Source organism: Jatropha curcas, chromosome 4, assembly GCF_041381405.1.
Source record: "Jatropha curcas cultivar XTBG-Jc1 chromosome 4, XTBG_Jcur_1.0, whole genome shotgun sequence".
Lineage (NCBI taxonomy): Eukaryota > Viridiplantae > Streptophyta > Magnoliopsida > Malpighiales > Euphorbiaceae > Jatropha > Jatropha curcas.
The window spans coordinates 17,345,541-17,365,103 of NC_143154.1; the positions used below are offsets into that span (position 1 = coordinate 17,345,541).

Genomic DNA, 19,563 nt, shown 5'->3' on the forward strand with positions numbered 1-19,563 from the left:
GACTCCGAAGGAGTGGGCTTCATAGCAAGGCTGCTATAAGGTGGAGGCCTTAGGCCCAACAACTAAAGAAATTGCCAATGGGACCTTTCTAGGATTTTAAATGAGTCCATTCCTGTTAGGAGCAAATTTGTGTAATAAGTTTTTTTTTTCAAAAAAAAAAATCCATTAGTTCTTTTTTAGGAAATCTTAATATGTCAAGATTGGTTAGTTAGTAATGGTTTTAATAATTGATTCTTTGTGAATGACTTTATCATATTTCTTTGGAAATATGAAATTAGAATTATTCTATTTATAGTTTGCAATGGAACTTGGTTAGGGTAATTGCTATTTATTAATTAATTTATTATTTTTTGCTATTTTTGCAATATTGATGTTATCTCATGTTATATATTGATAATGATTGGAAACATAGTAACCTTTTGACTCTAAGTATGATGTGAGGTATTTTTAGTATGTCCAATTGAATGTGAAAATAATATTCTGTCATGTATGTATAAAATATTAATAAGAGCGTGTATATATTGTCAATATATATAGATTTTGTGTCTATTCGAATGGCATCTGCTACGAAGAGTATAGTTGCTGAACTTGAACCAAATTGAATAGTGATAACTATAAGATATGGAGTGCCAAAATCCAATATGTCCTGGAAGAGCAAGAGACTCTTGAACTTTTGAATCAAATTATGGAACAACCTGAAGAAGGCAACATGCCTCAGCATAGGTGGGACCATGAAGCTTATGTAGCTTGGAAAAAACAAGAATTCCTTAGCACGTATCATACTGCTAAGTGCAATGATGATGACATTATGAAGGAATTCAAAAAGTTTTCAATTCGTTAGGGATCTATGGGAAGCTTTAAGGAACAAGTTTGGCGGTGTGTCTATCACAAAACGTCGGTCACTCACTATTAAGTTCGACACCTATAAGAAGGGTTCTAAACATACAATGAAGAGACATTTAAGATGTCCGACATGATGAGTGAGTTATATGATGCTGGTCATGTACTGACCAAGGAATAAAAGATCCAAGCTGTTATTCATTCCTTGCTTGAAAGTTGGGAGCATATGAGGATGCACCTAACGCATAATGAGACCATCAACACCTTTGATGATGCTTCACGACATTTAGAGCTTGAAGCTGATCGGCTTAACACTATGCAATCAAGTGCAATGGCACATGTTGTTGGATTTGGTCCACATGGGACTATAGGTTAGAAGCGTAAGCGATTTAATTTAGAAGGCAAGGAAAAGAAGGTTCAAAGGGCGAAGAGGACTAAGCAAAATATAACTAAAAAGAATAAGCGTCCTAAGAAGAAAAAGACTGGGAGGGTCAAATGTTTCAATTGTGGCAATAAGGGCCACTATACTAAGGACTGCATTGTGCCTAAGAAGGTACAACCTATTTACTCATGTGTGAGCGAAATTTCTATTGCTAGTTCTGTTTTTCTAACAGAGTACCATCCTTTGTGGATTGCAGATTCGGGAGCAACAGACCATGTGATGAGGGATCAAGAGCCTTCATGGATTTTCATCATTTGCCCGCTGGGACAAGATGGATCTATGTAGGAAATAATGCGCGCATTGAAGTGAAGGGAATTGGCATAGGCAAATTAGTTTTGTATGGTGGACAAATCCTACTCCTGCATACTGTCTTGTATGCTCTAGAGATTCGATGAAAGTTAATTACAATTATTGTCTTGCTTAGACTAGGGTTCAACTGGCATTTCCATAATAATTTAGTACGTTTGTGTTTGGGAACAGTGTTTTTATGGTTCTAGTTATATTTTGGATAATTTTCTTATTTTGGATATTGTTCAAGGTACGAATTCCAATGTTAGTTTTTCCCTTTTTATAAATTCACAAAATTATGAGAATGATGTGAATATTTGGTATGCTAGACTTGGCCATATTGGTCAACAAAGAATGGATCCTTTAGTAAAAGTAGGTCTTTTAGCTAATATGAATAAGGTAGAATTTATCTATCTGTGAATATTGTCTAGCAAGAAAACAACAGGAAAACCATTTGGCAAAGGAACTAAAGCCAACATATCATTGCAATTAATTCATTCTGACGTTTTTGGTCCAATGAATGTAAGGACATGACATGGAGATTATTATTTCATCACTTTTATAGATGATTATACACGTTTTGTTTACGTCTACTTGATTTCACATAAATCTGAAGCTTTAAAATGCTTTAAGAATTATATCAACTTGGTTGAGAATTAATTAGACAAGAAAATTAAAGCATTAAGAACTGACTGTGGTTGGAAATATTTGTCTGATTAGTTCAGACAATTATGTGATGAAATAGGAATAGGACATCATTTGACTATTCCAAGGACACCGCAACAAAATGGTGTAGCGGAAAGAAAAAATCGAACGCTTCTTGAAATGGTTAGGTCAATGATGTCTCAAGCAAATTTGCCTTTTGGGGTGATGCTTTGCTAACAGCCACCTATGTGCTTAATCGTGCACCCACAAACTCAATCACTTCCACACCATATGAGTTATGGAAAGGTAGAGTACCTGACTTAAGGATCCTAAAACCTTAGGGATGCGCCGCCTATGTTCATGATACTTCTCATAAATATGGGAAATTAGGCCTGAGAGGTAAAAAGAGTATCTTTGTGAGATATTCTGAAAAATCAAAAGGATGTGTTTTCATAGGTGAGCATGAAAATGGAGGTATAACTGAATTTGAATCATGAGATGTCATGTTCTTAAAGAACAATTTTCCTAAACAAAATGAATTACATCATACTCTTTCTCTTTTTGGGACCTTAGATTAGGACTCAGTTGGATCACTTCCTTCGAGTTGGAGGATATTGGTGGATGACCCATACCCACTGACAAGTCCGAATGAGAGTGATCCTGGTCCAAGTGGGAGTATAGATCCAAGTCCTACCGGGATATTAGTGAATCCTAGTTTGAGTGGGAGTCTTATGGATCTTGAGGAAAAATGTTCCTCAAAAATCTCAATTACGACGTAGTAATCGTGGAAAACATTCGTTGCCGATGTTTTGAGGTCGAAGGTATTAATGAAGTTTTTATGATTACACCACAAGATGAAGAGGAACCAAAGTGATATGGAACCCTAAGATCAACATGGAACTTATAACTCTCCACCAATTTGAACAAGCAGAATTAACCCTCAAGCAATCATGATTTTGATTTGTTCTTATAACTAAGAACTCAACTCAAAAGAACTTAGAGAGAAAATCCCAGAATATCCCCTTTAAACCCAATTTGAATTAGATGTTCAAAAACATAAGAAATAGGTATTGAATCTGAATAACAATTGAACAAATCAATTACAATCCAAACAACACCTTATGTATAAAGATAAAAGAAGGAAAAACCTCACTTTCATTAATTTGAAATTATCCAAAATTCAATCTCAAAACAAAGAAAGCTAATCCCTTTATATAGAGTAGGGGTGTACAAAGTAAGTAAATAAAAATTAAAGCCATAAAATGGATAGCTCTTCAACTTCTATAGCTCTCTTGACTCTTCATCTATGACCTTCTTATCTCTTCAAGTTCTAATGATTCAAAATAAGCCCAAATGGGCTATCCAACCTAAATATATGGACCTCAAAATGAGTTTTGATCTAAAAGCCCTAAAACTTCAAAATTGCCAAAATAGGCCCAATGATGTCATTACTCCATAAAATTTCCCATGTATATATGTGGGCCCAAAATGAACTCTAAACCAGCTCAAATGTATTTTAATTAATTTAGCAAGTATTTCAGCCCATATTTTAATTGAAAGCCCAAATAGTCTATCAATTTCTATAACCGAACATTTTCTCATTTTCACTTGCTTTGCCTCCATAACCTGTATTGTATCATTCCTCCCCTTTCAATATGATTCGTCCTTGAATCATAAGGTTCGATAATGATTTATCTGTTGTCGCACAATCATCATTATCAGTAGCAATTTTAATTTCCTCACCCGTTCCCAACTCACATTCCACTATGTGCGAATTTTCAAGATAAATATTACAATAAATGGAAAATTCAGAAATAAATTTCTTTTATTTCCTTTATATTATCTTCAAATGTATCCTGATGAGTAGCTTGTCCTTTTAACTTCTTGATTTGTAAAATCTAATTGTCTAGTTTGCTATTGATACCATCAAGTTGCTCATCTACACTTTCAAATCCTAGTAGCATGATTGTCTGGAAATCCATATTGTTTCTTTTGACTTCTTTTTCTTTTTTTTTTTTCTTTTTTTGAAATTTAACAACAAACAAAATAGATTTTCACTCCTCACAAAACACTCCCTTACATGTTTACTCTTGTAATATGGACTCGTGTTTCACTCAAAATCCTGGCTTTTACCCTCTTTTAAGCTAACACACTCCTGCCTTTTGCCACTCAAGCTTTGACACCAAATGATACGGAACCCAAGATCAGCATGGAACTCAGAACTCTCCACCAATTTGAACCAGCAAAATTAACCCCCAAGCAATCATGATTTTGATTTGTTCTCATACCTAAGAACTCAACTCAAAAGAACTTAAAGAGAAAATTCCAGAATATCCCATTTACACCCAATTTGAATTAGATGTTCAAAAACATAAGAAATAAGAATTGAATCTGAATAGCAATTGAACAAATCAATTACAATCCAGACAATACCTTATGCAGAAAGATAAATGAAGGCATAACCTCACTTTCTTTAATTTGAAATTATCCAAAATTCAATCTCAAAACAAAGAAAGCTAATCCCTTTATATAGAGTAGGGGTGTACAAAGTAAGTAAATAAAAATTAAAACAATAAGTAAAGCCATAAAGTGTGGATAGCTCTCCAACTTCTATAGCTCCCTTGACTCTTCATCTTTGACCTTCTTGTCTCTTTAAGTTCTAGTGATCCAAAATAAGCCCAAATCGGCTGTCCAACCTAAATATATGGACCTCAAAACGAGTTTTGAGCTAAAAGCCTAAAAACTTCAAAATTGCCAAAATAGGCCCCATGATGTCATTACTCCATAAAATTTCCCATGTATATATGTAGGCTCAAAATGAACACTAAACCAGCTCAAATGGATTTTAATTAATTTAGCAAGTGTTTCAGCCCATATTTTAATTAAAAGCTAAATAGTCTATAAATTTCCATAACCGGACATTTTCTCATTTTCACTTGCTTTGCCTCCATAACCTGTATTGTCTCACAAAGAGTGTCAAAGAGGTATTCTCATGTCCTACCAAGGATAAATGGATAAACACAATGGAAGAGGAGATGGAGCCTATGATCTCAAACCAGGTTTGGCAACTGGTAGATCTTCCAAAAGGGTGTAAAGCTATTGGGAATAAGTGAGTTCCCAAAATCAAATATAAAGTTGATGGTAGCATTGAGAGGTATAAGGCCCGTCTTGTTGCAAAGGGGTATACCCAGTAGGAAAGAATTAACTGTGAAGAAAGTTTTTCTCCTATTATGAGGTTTACTTCTATAAGGTTAATTTTGGCAATTGTAGTAAATCTTGATCTAAAATTACATCAAATGGATGTAAAGATTGCTTTTCTCAATGGAGAATTGGATGAGAAAATCTATATGGTACAACTAATAGGTTTCGTCAAAGAAGGCCAAGAACGCAAGGTTTGTAGATTGATGAGGTCAATCTATGGTCTTAAGTAGTCTTTTAGAAAATAGTATATTCGTTTTCATAGAACAATCATGTTGAATGGTTTTTCTATGATTGACGAAGATCATTGTGTTTACACAAAAAGATCAAACAAAAAATTTATCATTATGTCATTATATGTTGATGACATATTAATAACTATAAATGACTTAGAGTATCTGACTCATGTCAAAGCTTGGTTATTGCCCATCTTTGAAATGAAGGACATGGGTGAAGCTACATATATCCTTGGAGTTAAGATTTCATGGGATCGTTTGAGAAAATTGTTCTTTTTCACAAGAGGCACACATTCTGAATGTTCCTAAACGATTCAATATATGTGACTGTAAACCAATAGATACCCTATTGCCAAAGGTGATAACCTAAGTCGGGATTATGCCCCTAGAATCTAGAAGAACAAGATAAAACGAAGTGAGTTCTTTATGCAAATGCGGTTGGAATTCTGATTTATGCAATGATGTGTACAAGACCTAATATTTGTTTTGCAATTGGAATGGTAAGCAGATATCAATCCAATCCAGGTCCAACACATTGGAGAGCAGTTAAAAGGATATTGAGATATCGTAAAGGTACTGCGGACTATTCATTGTGTTATCAAGGTGGTAATTTGCAATTGGGAGGCTATATAGATGTCGATTGGGCATGAGATGCGAATGAGAGAAAATCCACTTATGGTTTTTTTTTTCTTACTTAACAATGGCGCCATATCTTGGAGTAGCAAGAAACAATCATGTATAGCATTGTCCACAATGGAAGCTGAATTTATAGCATTTTCGGCTGGAGAACAAGAAGCGGTTTGGTTGAAAGATTTTTGAAACATTTGCATATTGGTGCTATTAGTGAAACAGTTGTAATTAACCGTGATAGTAAAGAAGCAATAGCTTACACTAAGGATCCAAAATTTCATTGCAAGACTAAGCATATTGATATAAAATGCAATTTTATGAGAGACATGGTTACACGCAAAGAGGTGAATATGAAATACATATCTATGCGTGAAATAGTGGCAGACCCATTGACCAAACCTATGCCTAGAGATGTATTCAGAGGACATACAAAATCTCAAGGACTAAATGTTAAATATTTTTTTTAGCCTTATGACATTTTTCACATTGTTTATTAATAATAAGACATGTTGATTATTTTATACATACATGAGTGTGAATGTTTTTTATACATTTACTGTTATTGATTTGTTAAATGCATGTTAGGCAGATACATGATTGACCTCCTCACATGGATAATCTTCTTTGTTCATCTATGTGATAAACAAAGTTAAGAGTATTTTTAAGCAAATTTGTCTAAGTAATAATTAGGAGAGCTTGTGCTTAAAAATGAACAAGTCGACTCATTCTTGAGAAATGAGATGTATAATATGATGATGTTATGATGGATATAATTATTTGTAAATATACTCAAATCTATCTTAGTCTCCATATGTGAGTTCTTAGGTGTATTAAGTAGACTAGTGAACTCAAGTTATACATTAAGTATGTTTGAATTATCATTTGTAAAGTGTTGAAAACTAAATCTATGTTTTAGGAGACATGCGCTCTGTATGGAAGGAGAAATAATAACACTATGACATGTGTGTCATACCACATGTGCGAGATGATGACCAAAGGAGTTGCCAATGTAAGTGATCTCAAATGTTGGTTATGTGAGACTCTTTGAGAATAATAGTTCTCTAAACTAGTACCCTTATGACTTTTGACTGATTCTTGAAATATAATTCAGAGATTTCTATCTTAGAGTGTTGCCAAAAATCATGATTGACGCGATTGTATGGGGCATTTCTAGAAAAGCGAGTTGAATTATGATCGAGAAAATTAATTTGAAGGGAAGATTATTTTCCAGTCACATTTAAGTTTCGTGTTCACAGGTCGACCAATTATATTTATAAGTAAAAATAATTATGAAAATGAAATATGTTATGAGATCAATGCTGACAATAAATGTAATAAATAATCTGGGGTAATGCATACTTTTCTACTCTAAAGAGTTTTCCATTTTTTTTTTTTTTGAGATGCTATATATCTCTAACAAGTGTATAGTAGAGAACTCTCGAAGTATGATGGTCGCTTAGTCTATCTGCTAAGTATGATGTCCAGCTATATATAGGTCAAGTCTAGTCTTGTGCGAGTGGGAGATGTTGGAATTAATGGACGGGTATAAATATGTCCATGACTAGTTGTGAATACTCAAATTTTGAGGCTCAAAAAGCCTGTTTTCATAGACTGCAAACAGTCCGGCCGGACTGGAGGACGTTCGGAAAGTTCATTGAAAGTACGCCAATATGGTACTTGAAACGTCCGAAAAATTGCGAGGATCGCAGAACTGGTCCCGGAATATTTTTTGGAGGTACGGAACTCCCGAAAAAGACTTTGGAATGAAAAACTAGCAAGTCCGCCGGCCACGGCGGCGGTGACCACGGCGGCGGCAACCGCCGGACACGGCGGCGGCGGCGCCCGCCCTCCAGCCCGGGTTTTCCCTATAAATCAGCCCCGAATCGACAGTTTTACTCACTCAGTCTGTGTTGACGGACGCTCTCTTCTCCCCTACGCTCCTTGCGGTTCTTTTACTGGTTTTCTGCATTTAGTGTAGGTTTTATTATGCTGTTGTGATACTTGGTCACTTAATTGAATTAATTTTAATCAATATTCCCTGAAACGGGGAGCTTAATCTGGAATTTTCAAACTGAAGCTAAGAAGCGGCCGCCGTTTAACTCAGGTAATAACGAAACTCTGCCCATTTAATTTCAGCATTCTGTGCATATTCTCTTCTACTCTAAACTCTAAACTGCATTCGCACCATCGTCATTTTGGTAGCAAATTGCCTTAAGTAAATAAGTTTAGGCTAAAATGCCCGGTTAATCAATAATCGTGGTATTCATGCCAAACTCCGAACATACTGGCTAAAAAGCCTAGTTAATTAATAACTACGGTGTAATTGCCTTTATTTCGAATAAGTTCAGCTAAAAGTCCAATTAATCAATAATTGTGGCTAAAAGCCTTAATCAATCACGTTTTTTGGCAACAAATTGCCTACAGTTTAATCAATCACATTTTGGCAACAAATTGCCTAAATTATACATCAATTTTTGGCAAAATGCCTTGAATTAATCAATCTTTTGGCTAAAAGCCTTAAATCAATCATTTTGGCGACAATCGCCCAATTAACACTTTTGGCAAACAAATTGCCTAAATCAACCCATTTTGGCTAAAAGCCTTCAAATAATCACTTTTGGCAAACAAATTGCCTAAATCACATCAACTTTTGGCAATAAATTGCCTAAATCAATCTTTTTGGCTAAAAGCCTTAAATCAACACTTTTGGCGACAAACACCTAATCAAATCAATCAATTCTTTGGCAAAATGCCTAAACAAAATGCACGAAGCATATACACACTCATGCATTAAGCATACCCCCTTCAAAGCCCTTTAAAAAAGGCTTATCGAACTACGTCGACTTTGATCTTCCATTCAAACGGAAGTACGTAGGCACGTTTGGGATTTAACCCTGAGCAGCAAGTCGAAATCACTTAAACATTTCATTTGTCCAATTACATCATTTACCTTGCAAAGCATTCATTCATTGGTTAGTTCATCAGCATGACATAGTCTCGGGATCCACCTCGGGTTCGTAGATTGTGCCTTAAACATTGGGATAATTAATCTAGTAATTAGGTTAATTAAAATTGGAGTCACCTTAGGGTTTTTTCCTAGTTTACCCTAAAATAATTAAACAAGGTGGTGACTCACACATTCACGTGCATTTCTTCCCTTAGTCATATTCATTATATGCCAATATTTGGGGAAGGGGTTCACAGTTCGACGACTCTGCTGGGGAGTTATGTAATCATTTTGCATAAAGTGGACTACGATTGTTGTGTAAACTAACTGGCCCTTCTTCAGGGTATTATTTTACTATACTTTGTTTTGCAGGGTACCCCAACAAAGATTAAGTATTCTTTCTTTAAGAATGCTTAATAAGGAGAATTTGGACCTAATTGAAATTTACTTTAAATCATTTAAATTTGTTTATTTATTTGCACGAATTGAGAATCCTTTTCTCCATTGCATAAAAAATGAATTTCAAATGAATTTCTTCTCTCCTGTTCAAATTTCTGAGTCTGGATAGCAAGTAGCGCTGATTGGCAGGTCTCCTTGATTATGCCGACGGACAGCCAAAGCGTCCTCCCTGTTACCGCAAACCATCCCTAATCCTTTTGTGGGTGGCCCATGAGTATGCGTACTGTCGGACCCACGCGAAACTCCTTGTTTCACATGTGGTTAGGTATATCCATGCTCAAGGTTCAAGGGTCCCTTTATAAGCCTATTTTCTATTTGTGTCATAGCCTATAGTACCTATCCTTTAGGGCTGTATGTACCCAATGCTTGAAGCATCTCATTAAAACGGATTATGACGTGTTGTTCTGTGCATTCACGACATATCATAAACATTGAATAAACACAAAAAGAATACAAAATATTCTTTTGTTTTTTTAGTCATGCACAGTTGGACAAAGAGTCGATCTACCTCGCATCAGCTACCCTGATACACGAACCACTATACCCCAATCCAATTACCCTTATACTTACAGGTACCCACTGTTCGAGTGCCTATCCAAGTTCCAGTCACACCTACAGTGCTATCACCAACCTCACCAGCTTCACCAACCTCACCAGCTTCACCAACTGCACCAATGGCATCACTTGCTGACATCCAAAATCTCATGGTACAACTAGAAGCCAAAGGGCCAGCCTCTCTTTGAGGTCAACCCTGAAAATGCCAATTTGCCCCTCTCGGGATTTCAATATGACACTGTGCAGTTCATAGAAGGAAAGACTGCAAACTCTCGAATTCTCTCTGATTTCGGGATGATGCAAATAAACTGCATAGTGCCTTTGATGCTGAGAATGTCCTACCTGCCAGGAATGGTTATGGCAAGGTCCGGAAAGACATACCCCGCACTGCAAGCTTGGGAATGTCCAGTGAATAAAGGGACTTTTGGGCTAGGATATGAGCCCACTGATGAAGACCTGGCTGGAAGGACCAGGAGAAGAAGGAGAAAGACACAGATGCGGCCATACTTTTTGACTTTGAATGGTCACTTCTGCAAACTGGGAGAAACGATTCCTTATCGTGGCTTCCAAGAGCCATTTTACTGCCCGACTGCTAAGAAGATGCTGCCTGGGTTAGAAATATTTTCTCATGTCTGGGGCAACAAGCCCGAAACAATAACTGAACTGGAAGTGGAAGACTTCATGCAGCCCAGTCTCTTTGACGAGATTGCGGTCATTACAGGAAATGATGGGAACCAAGACCTGCTGAGCCTGATCAAGCCGTACAAAGGGCCTCTCACCAACTGGTATGCCGAGGAGGAGCGCGCTGCTGATAAACCCCCTCTCGAGTCAAACCTAGAGTCAAAGTCTGTAATCAAGTCCTGTACTGAGTCTGAGTCTGACCCCGAGTCTGAAACCGAGTCAGAGTCCAGTTCCAATTCTGAGTCGTCTATGTCGGATTTAGAAAATCTAGACTTCAAATTTGATGTAATTTTTGAGGACGATTCCGTCCTAATCAATAAGAGCTTGCAAATTATTGGCTACCCCGCGTGTCTATCTTTCCAAGCATTTCCAAGCAAAAATAATGAAAATCAAATAAATGAAATAAAAAATGAAAAAGAAAAGATAATAATTGGCAAAGAAGAAAATGAACATACATACATTGCATCTGACTGTGTGAATAGGGAACAGGTCATTGAATGCTTGAAGAAGTTTGCCGATTGCTTCATGTGGAAGGCAAGTGACATCACGGGAATTGACTCGGCAATAGCGGTGCATAAGATTCCAGTATACCCTGAGGCTAAGCCGGTAAAACAGAAGCTAAGAAGACTGAAAACAGAATGGTCCTTGAAAATCAAGGAGGAAGTAGCCAAGCAACTGGAGAATAAGTTCATAGAACCCATTGCCTACCCGACGTGGTTAGCAAATATTGTGCCGGTGCCGAAGAAAGATGGCAAAGTCAGAATGTGTGTGGATTACCGGGATTTGAATAAAGCATGTCCGAAGGACGACTTCCCTCTGCCGCATATTGACTTGTTGGTGGACCGAATGGCTGGACACGAGATGGTCTCCTTGACCGATCTTGCTGTCGGATACAATCAAATAATGATGCATTTGCCAGACAAAGAGAAAACGGCATTCATCACGGAGTGGGGAACCTACTGCTACAAGGTTATGCCTTTTGGGCTCAAAAATGCCGGGGCGACCTATCAAAGAATGGCAATGACCATCTTCCATGACATGATTCACAAAGAAGTAGAAGTGTATGTGGACGATATGGTTGTTAAATCAAAAACAGTTGAAGAACATACAACAGCACTTGAGAAGTTCTTCCTTAGACTTCGAAAGTACAATTTAAAGCTCAACCCGGCAAAATGTCTGTTTGGAGCTACATCCGGAGTATTTCTGGGGCATATGGTCAGTCGGAAGGGCATAGAGATTGACCCTTCAAAAGCCAAAGCCATTCTGGAAATGCCAGCACCGAAGACGGAAAAAGAAGTTCGGGGTTTCTTGGGAAGGCTACAGTACATCAGCCGGTTCATCAATCAATTGGCCAATACTTGTGGTCCGATTTTCAAATTACTCAGGAAAGGAGTAGCCATCAAATGGAATGAGGATTGTCAGAAAGCTTTCGACCAAGTCAAGCAATATCTGTTATCCCCGCCAATTTTACAGCCACCAAGGCTAGGAAAGCCTTTGCTATTGTACCTATCAGTGATAGAAGAAGCGATGGGTGCAATGCTAGCTCAACAAGCGGAAGATACAAGGGTAGAAAATGCCGTGTATTACCTCAGCAAAAGGATGCTAGACTACGAGCTAAAATACAATAAGATAGAGAAGTTGTGTCTGGCTCTAGTTTGGGCTTGTACAAAGCTGCAGCACTACCTCTCGTCCTACACCACATACGTTATTTCTGAATCGAACCCCTTGAAATTCCTTATGGAGAGGCCGGTTCTTGACAGTAAGATGGCTAAGTGGGTGTCGGTTGTGAACCCCTCCCCAAACATCATAGCATATGAATGCATGTGACTAAGGGCAGAAATGCACGTGAATGTATGAGTCGCCACCTTGTTTAACTATTTTAGGGTAAACTAGGAAAAAACCCTAAGTGACTCCAATTTTTAATTAACCTAAATGCTAGATTAATTAACCCAAATGGTTAAGGCATGGTCTACGAACCCGAGGTGGATCCCGAGACTATGTCATGCTGATGAACTAACCATGAATGAATGCTTTGCAGGGTGATTAATGTGATTTAGATCAATGAAATGTGATTTTGACTTGCTGCTCGGGGTTAAATCCCAAACGTGCCTACGTACTTCCGTTTGAATGGAAGATCAAAGTCGACGTAGTTCGATAGGCCTTTTTTGAAGGGCTTTGAACGGGTATGCTTTATGCATGAGTGTGTGTACGCTTTGTGCATTTTGTTTAGGCATTCTGCCTGAAAATTGATTTTTAGGCATTTGATGCCAAAAATGTTGATTTTAATGGCTTTTAGCCAAAAAGATTAATTCAGGCAATTGTTGCCAAAAATGTTGTGATTTAGGCGATTGTCGCCAAAATTGATTGATTTTAAGGCTTTTAGCCGAAATAAATTGATTTAGGCAATTTATTGCCAAAAATTTTTTTTTTTTTTTGATAAAATGTAAAGATATATTAGAACCCAGAGTGAGAATATACATCAATAGGAGGGGCATACCCCAACAATAATAGACACCACAAGAACAAGAAAATCAGTGGTACAAAAGAGGAGACCAAAACAGGTAGGTCTCAAAACTCGATAGCAATCGTAGGGAAAATTTTATATAAAATCCGATAAACCACAATTTGGATCTTAACAAAAATGTCTCTCATGGAGAATTTTTTTCCTTCAAAGTACATCTCATTCCGACATTTCCAAAGCATATAAATTGTGGCGACAAAAGCAAGTTTGAAGGCAGTTGCCTTCACTCTAGTCCCCCGCTGCTCATGATGCAAAATCCTCGCTGAACGTGACAGAGTAGATTATTGCCAAAAATTGGTTAGGCGATTTGTCGCGAAAGTGATTAAGGCATTTGTGTCAAAAGTTGGTATTGGAAAGCGTTTAGCCAAAAGATTTAGGCAATTTGTTGCCAAAAGTTTGATTGATTTGGGCGTTTGTCGCCAAAATGACTGATTTAAGGCTTTTAGCCAAAATGAATTGATTTAGGCAATTTTTGCCAAAAGTTGATGTGATTTAGGCGATTGTCGCTAAAATGATTGTTTGAAGGCTTTTAGCCAAAAGATTGATTAATTCTAAGGCATTTTGCCAAAAATTCAATTTAAGCGATTTGTCGCTAAAAGAATAATTAATCTTACTTATAGGCAATTTGTTTGCCAAAAGTAATTAATTGAACTGCAATGTAGGCAATTTTATTGCCAAAAGAACGTGATTAATTAAGGCTATTTAGCCACAATTATTGATTAATTGGACTTAAGCCAGATTTGTTCGAAATAAAGGCAATTAAGCCGTAGTTATTGATTAACTAGGCTTTTTTTTTGGCCAATATTGTCAGATTTTAGGCTTTAATACCACGATTATTGATTAACCGGGCATGTTAGCCTGAGCTTAATTAATTGAGGCAATTTATTTGCCTAATGATGATGTGAATGCATTTATGCAGTTGTAGAATTATTAGGAGTAGAAGAGAAGCATGCATGAAGTCCTAAAATTAAATAGGCAGAGTTTAGTTCATGTACCTGATTTAATCGACGACCACTTCTTAACTCCAGGTTAAGCTCCTCGTTAAGGGAATATTAATTAATTTAATTTTAATGACCAAATAGCAAAGCAAGAAAGCAATAAAGCTAAATTAAAATGCAGAAAAGCAGTAAAGAATCGCAAGGAGCGTAGGGGAGAAGGAGCGTCCGTCAACACAGACTGAGTCAGTAAAAACGGAGGCCCCGGGGACAATTTTATAGGAAAAAAGGAGACCCGAGGGCGGTCTCGAGGGCGGGCGTGCCAGCCCCTTGGGGGCGAGCGTGCTGCCCCTTGAGGGCGGGCATGCCCGCCCTCCAGGGCAGGCGTGCCCTCCCTTGAGTGCGGGCTGCACCGCCCTTGAGGGGGGCTGGCGTGCCCACCCCTGAGGGCGGGCACATCGACCCGTGTGCTTTTTTTCTCATTCCGGAGGCTTTTTCGGGAGTTCCGGACCTCCAAAAAATATTTCGGGACCAGTTCCGCGATCCTCATAATTTTCCGGACATTTCAAGTACCATATTGGCATACTTTCGGTGAACTTCCAAAATGGCCTTTGGTCCGGTCGGACTGTTTGCAGTCTGGGAAAGTTGGCTCTTCGAGCCTCAAAATTTGGGTATTCACAGGCGACTGCAGCCGCTGTTGCCGGCGGCTGCCGCCGCCAGCGATAGCGGCTACCGCTGCCTTTGAGGGCGACCGCCATCGCCGCGGCCGGGAAAACTGGCTTTTAGAGCCTCAAAATTTGAGTATTCACTTCGGTGCTCGCAGCCTATGATTTAAAATTTGTACAACGAAAGGCAGTGAAAGGCGGAGCCTTGGCTGATCAATTAGCAGAATTACCAGTCGAAGACCAAATGCCGGAGGAAGAATTTCCTGATGAAGACTTGTTGAGCTTGGAAAGTGTCTGGGAAATGTACTTCGATGGAACTTCAAACTACCATGGAAATGGGGTTGGAGTCGTATTCAAAACTCCTTATGGAGAATACGTCCCAATTGCAGTCAAATTAGATTTCGACTGCACCAACAATGAAGCCGAGTATGAAGTTTGCATAAAGGGGTTAGAAGCAGCCCTAGAAAAGGAAATAAAGGTCCTCAAGGTTTTCGGGGATTCCAATTTAATAGTCTCCCAAGCTTTGAGAAAATGGAAAATTAAGGAAGAGCGTTTGGTTCCTTACCTACAACGCTTGGACGAATTGGCTCAGCAATTTGAGGATTTATCCTTCCACTACTTGCCGCGAGCCAAAAATTAGTTTGCTGATGCTCTGGCTACTTTGGCCTCCATGGTTAATGTAGGGGGAGACCAAGTCATTCGACCTCTGACAATTCGGCTACAGAAACAGCCAGCACATATCATGAATTTGGTGGATGACAAGCCCTGGTATTGGGATATACAGAATTATCTTCAGAATGAAGCCTACCCGGAGGGATCCACCAAGACTGATCAATTGACATTGAGACAGTTAGCATCTAGATATTTCCTTACTGGGGGAGTTCTGTATAAAAGAAGTTGGAATGGCCTGCACCTAATGTGCGTTGATGAGGGAGAAGCTCAAACCATCATGGATTCCTTACATAATGGGGAGTCTGGTCCACACATGCACGGGATAGCTTTGGCTCAGAAAATCGTGAACCTGGGTTATTACTGGTCAACCATGAATGCAGATTGCGTGAGGCACGCGCAGAAGTGCCATGAGTGTCAAATTTTTGCTAAACTGCAAAGACAGCCTCCGGTCAATTTGAATCCTATTGCTTCACCATAGACGTGATTGGAAAAATCAACCCAAAGGCTTCCAATGGTCATCAATTCATCCTGGTTGCTGTGGATTATTTCACTAAGTGGATCGAGGCAGCCTCTTATTCGGTTTTGAATGCCAAGAAGGTGGCACAGTTCGTTCGTACTAACATCCTTTGTCAGTACGGAACGCCATTTGAAATCATCACTGATAATGGGTCCCACTTTCAAAGTCAATTTTCTGATTTGTTGAAAGAAAAGAGAATCCAACATCATAAGTCCTCGCCCTATCGTCCACAAACAAATGGGGCTATAGAGGCTGCAAATAAGGCTATAAAAGTCATTTTGCAGAAGACAGTTAAAAAGCACAAAGCTTGGCATGAACAGTTATCGAATGCCTTATGGGGATATAGGACTTCAATCAGAATGCCCACCGGAGCAACTCCGTATTCCTTAGTGTATGGTATGGAAGCAGTGTTGCCTATTGAGCTGGAAGTTCAGTCAGCGAGGATTATCCGGGAAAGCCAGATCAGTGAAGCAGATTGGGCTAAGAATTATCATTTGCAACTCTTGGGTATGGACAAAAAACGATTGCAAGCGATCCACCAAACTCAAGTTTACCAGAGAAGAATGGCACGGCATTTTAATAAGAAGGTCAAAGACCGAAAACTGGAAGAAGGTTATTTGGTCCTGAAGGAAATTAGACAGCCAATCATAGACCCACGTGGGAAGTTTCGTCCTCATTGGGCTGGACCCTATGTGTTGAAGAAAATATTGTCTGGCGGAGCCGTCATTTTGACTGATTTGGATGGTTTGGAATTCACGAATCCATGTAATTTAGATCAGTTAAAAAGATATTTTGTATAATAAGCATTGCATAATGTAAAAAGAGCTACATTAGACCTGATTCTCCTCGGAAAAAAGAAATTATGTATCAGAGATATGTAGGCAGCCCTCTTTTGGGCGCGGTCTAAACATTAATGAAAAAATCATTTCATAATTCATTCTTCTTTGCCAGATAAAAAAAAAAAAAAAAGAGGAAAGAAAAGAAAAAAGTGAAAAAAAAAGAAAAACCCGATAAGTTGAAAACCCGAAAGGGCAGCTTAGGCAAAAATGGGTAGCTCGCTAAGTTGAAAACCCGAAAGGGCGGCTTAGGCAAAAATTAGAGCTTGAATAAATAAAGTTGGAAAATGCTTGGAAAGCTTAAAAGTCAAATAACATTCCCAATTAAAGCAATAAAGTCAAACAGTCCGAAGTCAAGCAGAAAGCAAAAGAGTCCAAGAAAAATAAATAAATAATGAAGTCTAAGTCGAAGTCCAAAAAAAAAAACAAAACATACATCCAAAATCCAATGTCAAAGTTCCAAATAAAAAGTCAAAATAAGGGAAAAACAACAAAAGTGCAAAAGCCTATAAGAGTCTAGGTGTCCCGTCGCCTCCGTGGGGCAACATCCTCCGAGTCATCCCTAACTGCTGAACTCTCTCCAACCTCGCCTGTCCGAGGAGCCAACACAATCTCCTCATCAGTCCCAATCTCATTATCAGCGTCAGCCTGAGCCCAACCTTCAAGTACACTCAGCAGTGCGTTCCTCCTTGGCTTTTCAACTGGCCAGACAACGGCAATGAACCAGGTCCGATACTCAGGAGAAGTCTGAACACCGGCAGGATTAGGTAAAGGCCTAACCATGTGATGGTCTCTAACCCAAGCCCTAAGGACGGCTCGAGTAACACCCAGAGTGATAGCTGAATCAGCTGAAGTGCCATCTACAATTGGGACAGTCTGGTCTATCCCCATCTGCCTCAAAACGCGCGAAGCGCAGTACCAAGTACAGTGTGTAAGGCCTAGCAGGTAAACTCTGGTATGGCGGAAGCTAACCTGGATAAAGCAGGTGATGTCATACCAGGAAATAGACCGTACCTCCCCAAATTGATCTTTTCTACCTTAGAGAGACTCTTAGTCTAATTGTGCATGCTGTGGTTATAAAAGGGATTCATTTTTGAAAAAAAAAATTGAAAATCGAAAATTGAAAGAAAATCCCGTTTTTTACAAGTCAAAGTGGATAATCATGCATACATATAAAATTTTCAGTACTAACCAAATGCAGGTACAAATAAAGTACAGTACAGAAAATACAGGCAAAGAAAAGTACAGACAACAACAAAAAAAGCCTAGTAACCATGTGTGAACCCCTCCCCCGAAAATAGGCATAAAAATGCATATGACTAAGGGCAGAAATGCACGTGAATGTGTGAGTCGCCACCTTGTTTAATTATTTTAGGGTAAACTAGGAAAAAACCCTAAGTTGACTCCAATTTTAATTAATCTAATTACTAGATTAATTATCCCAATGTTTAAGGCATAATCTACGAACCCGAGGTGGATCCCGAGACTATGTCATGCTGATGAACTAACCAATGAATGAATGCTTTGTAAGGTAAAGGATGCAATTGGACCAATGAAAATGTTTTAAGTGATTTCGACTTGCCGCTCGGGGTTAAATCCCAAACGTGCCTATGTACTTCCGTTTGAATGGAAGATCAAAGTCAACGTAGTTCGATAGGCCTTTTTAAAAGGGCTTTGAATCGGTATGCTTAATGCATGAGTGTGTGTATGCTTTGTGCATTTTGTTTAGGCATTTTGCCAAAGAATTGATTGATTTTTAGGCATTTGTTGCCAAAAGTGTTGATTTAAGGCTTTTAGCCAAAAAGATTGATTTAGGCAATTTGTTGCCAAAAGTTGATGGATTTAGGCGATTGTTGCCAAAATTGATTATTTGAAGGCTTTTAGCCAAAATGAGTTGATTTAGGCAATTTGTTGCCAAAAATTGATTGATTGGGCGCTTGTCGCCAAAATGACTGATTTAAGGCCTTAAAGCCAAAAGATTGATTAATTTTAAGGCATTTTGCCAAAGCTTTGATTTAAGCGATTTGTCGCTAAAAGTGGTTAATCTTACTTATAGGCGATTTGTTTGCCCAAAGTGATCAATTGAATTGCACTGTAGGCAATTTATTGCCAAGAAAAATGTGTATAATGAAGGCTATTTCGCCACAATTATTGATTAATTGGACTTGAGCTGGATTGCTCGAAATAAAAGCTATTAAACCGTAGTTATTAATTAACTGGGTTCTTTAGCCATTATTGTCGGATTTTAGGCTTTAATACCACGATTATTAATTAACCGGGCATTTAAGCTTAATCATATTTAATCGAGGCAGTTTATTTGCCTAATTTGATGACGTGAAATGCATTTATGCCAGAATTTAATTCAGAATTGGAGTAGAAGAAGAAATATGCATGAGATGCTAAAAATTAAATAGACAGGGTTTTCTTATTACCTGAGTCAGTTGTCGGCCACTTCTTAGCTCTAGATTAAGCTCCTCGTTAGGGGAATATTAATTA

At 38.3% G+C, this 19,563-nt stretch overlaps 1 pseudogene; it reads left to right on the forward strand.

Moving 5' to 3' along the window:
- The first annotated feature begins 554 nt into the window (after positions 1-554).
- On the forward strand, positions 555-1,567 carry LOC149496908 (uncharacterized; annotated as a pseudogene).
- The last annotated feature ends 17,996 nt before the right edge of the window (positions 1,568-19,563 follow it).